Here is a 2918-nt window from a genome sequence, read left to right on the forward strand (position 1 = left end):
AAGAGGTGAGTGAAAATGTCCCGGGTCCGTGTATTTATGTATGTACTGTACAGTGGCGGGGTACGTGCATGTATTATGTACTGCACAGTGGCGGGGTGCGTGCATGTATGTATGTACTGTACGGTGAAAGCCGGAAGCTAAGCAAAAAGTTTAAGCAAAAATTTTTTTTGGTAACTTTTAAATGACTTATTAAGTAAAATTGGTCTGTTTACACAACAAATTGTTGTGTCTCATGTTCACTGGACAACTTGATTCTAAATAGTCTTCTTCCTATTCCAGAGTTTTCTGGTTTTCACAGATTGTTTCTTCAAGCCGGTGAGACCGTAAAGTATAACACCAACAGAAATGTAAATTAAAGGGATAGTTCGCGAAAAATGAAAAGGGGTATAGGCTAACGTCGAATCGAATTCGAAGGTCATCGCGCTACTAATCTTTCTTCTATCTGTTTCGTCAATAAGGAGAAAAGGGTTAAAATTAAAAACGACTCATACAAATAGTCCTGATGTTGAAAGATTGTATTCCGCATTCCCTTTTCCTGTAAATAATTTTAGCTTTTACTGTTGCTTTGAAAGTCGGCCATTTTTAATCATTTTCGGATTTTGTCGGATTTTTCTTTTCCCAAAAAAAATTCTATAAAGTAGTAATCTCTGTCTGTTTGTTTGTTTGTACGTCCGATGACAACTCAGGAACCCCTGGACCGTATTGCCTCAAATTTCAATTGAGGAACGCTGTAAAAGTTTTTAGTTGAAAAGGTTGAGTTTGTTTTCAGACAAAGCTGAGTTCCCAAGAATATTGTTATAGGGATATTTTTGAGTCATGGTCAGACAAAAGTAAATACTGCATTTCTTAATTAATTTATGCAGAAATTTAGATTTGTGAAATGAACTTGGATTAAGTCACCAGTGGCCGAATTTAAAGAATTTGAGCGGCGGTTTAAATTTAAGCCGCGGTTTAAATATGGTTGGTTCAACTTAAAATTGTATCAAATGTTTCAAGATTTAAGCCGGCGCTTAATTTAAACCGGAAAATGAAACCGAAAGGAAAACGAAATTCCGCAAAAGTCCAAATGTTCAACAAAAATTGGTTTCCCGAAAATCTACTTGAATTATCAAGTACAATAGGTGGCAACAGAGAAATGAACAAATTATACACGACGTCATAAGTGTCAAATATAACAAGAAAAATGAAATTTTCTCACATTAGTTGACATGTTTTTCAAGATTAAATAAAAAAGTGTAAAAACAGAAAATAAGAATACATTTAATTGCCCTTATTTTATTGTAAGATAAGCACTTTATTCTAAATTTATCACTATCCCTAATAATTTTGTCGGACATAAAAACTGAATTGACGTCAGAATACAGCTGTACTGAGAATGTACAAATTTTACGTTGCCATCTATTGTACTAGAATCTATTTGCGAAAATCCACTTGGATGTGCTATGCTCCTTAAATTTAGCAGAATCAAACTATAAACGATTTTACAGTGGTTCCTAACCAATTAGTAAGTTGCCTTAATTGAAAAAAAGTGAAAAGAATGGAAAAATAAACAAATATACTGCTTCAATTTTACAAATATATGTAGAAGTCATGTAAAAACTTTACTCTTGCTAATCCCTGGATCTATCCGTATCTACAGGGTGTCCCAATAAACAACTTGTGTACAAGGTGTGCACCTTTTACGAGCTTTTTAAAATGTGGTCTTTGGGTCTTTAAAATTGACGGAGATATTTCAGATTACATGTTTTAAATGTAATACTAAATTGAATTTACGTAAAAACGATATAAAAGTGGTCACTTAATTCCCACTTTTATATTGAATTATCGCATAAAGAATAACTTAATTCCTTTTGGAAATCCCGTGGTTTGAAATAAACGGAGCTAACTAAAATCTTCCTGTACAACAAGCACCAGAAGGATATACTCCTCTGTACATAGTGTACAAAAATATAATATTTCATCTTGTCTTCCTGTACAACAAGCACCCGGTGGATATGCTCCCCTGTACATAGTGTACATAAATACAATATTACATCCTGTCTTCCTGTACAACAAGCACCAGCAGGATATACTCCTCTGTACATAATGTACATTAATATAATGTTACATCTTGTCTTCCTGTACAACAAGCCCCAGCAGGATATACTCCTCTGTACATAGTGATAAATACAATAGTACACCCTAGCTTCTTGTACAACATGCCCCGCCAGTGCCCTTGTACATAATTTGAAATTTGCTATAATCTAAACAATCAAATCTTTCCAGCTTTTTGTAAAAATAACATAACAAAAGTCACAAGATTACTGTACATTATACAACCAGGGTGGAGTATGAACTGTTAGTGAGTTGATCCTCAGCACCAACCAGCTAAACAGAAAATTTAATAGTCTCAGTGAAAGAATTTTTCCCTTTTTTAAGAAGATAATATAACCCAAATTAGACAGTTGTGGACAAATTTATTGTATTTTCAGAAAGGTAAACAATTCCAATATAGACAATCTGTTAAGGACATCAAGATACAGTCAAGATAGTTTTAACCCAACCTCGTCTCCAGTAAATCTGTTTATAAGCCTTGTACGACAATAACTATAGATGTCAACATGTCTGTCATGACAACTATCTAGGCTTAATCTGTCACGACAGTTGTCAAAATGTAGCCCGTCACGATTCTTACGACGGTTATGGCTGAATTCAATCTGTTAAAACAGTTGGAAATGTTAAAATGTAGTTCTAAATATGAAATAAACTAAATTGTATATTCAATATCTAACAATGTTGTTTAAGAATAAAACAAAGACCGTTGATTAAATAATAAACTTCTGACTGGGAGTAGGATAAAATAATTTTTAAGTGTCAAGCATGAAATTATACACAGCTGGGGATTGAAAGGATAATTAAATTACCCCCCCCCCCCCCCC

At 33.8% G+C, this 2918-nt stretch overlaps 1 long non-coding RNA gene across 2 annotated transcripts in view; it reads right to left on the bottom strand.

Moving 5' to 3' along the window:
• Window positions 1–2318: 2318 nt before the first annotated feature.
• Window positions 2319–2918, bottom strand: part of LOC111717186 (uncharacterized) — a 3388-nt gene continuing 2788 nt past the window's right edge. For both annotated transcript variants that reach the window (XR_002768705.1, XR_002768704.1), the window contains exon 3: window positions 2319–2367. This is a non-coding gene — a long non-coding RNA (uncharacterized LOC111717186). The remainder of the gene's footprint in view (window positions 2368–2918) is intronic.

Source organism: Eurytemora carolleeae, unplaced genomic scaffold, assembly GCF_000591075.1.
Source record: "Eurytemora carolleeae unplaced genomic scaffold, Eaff_2.0 scaffold2416, whole genome shotgun sequence".
Lineage (NCBI taxonomy): Eukaryota > Metazoa > Arthropoda > Copepoda > Calanoida > Temoridae > Eurytemora > Eurytemora carolleeae.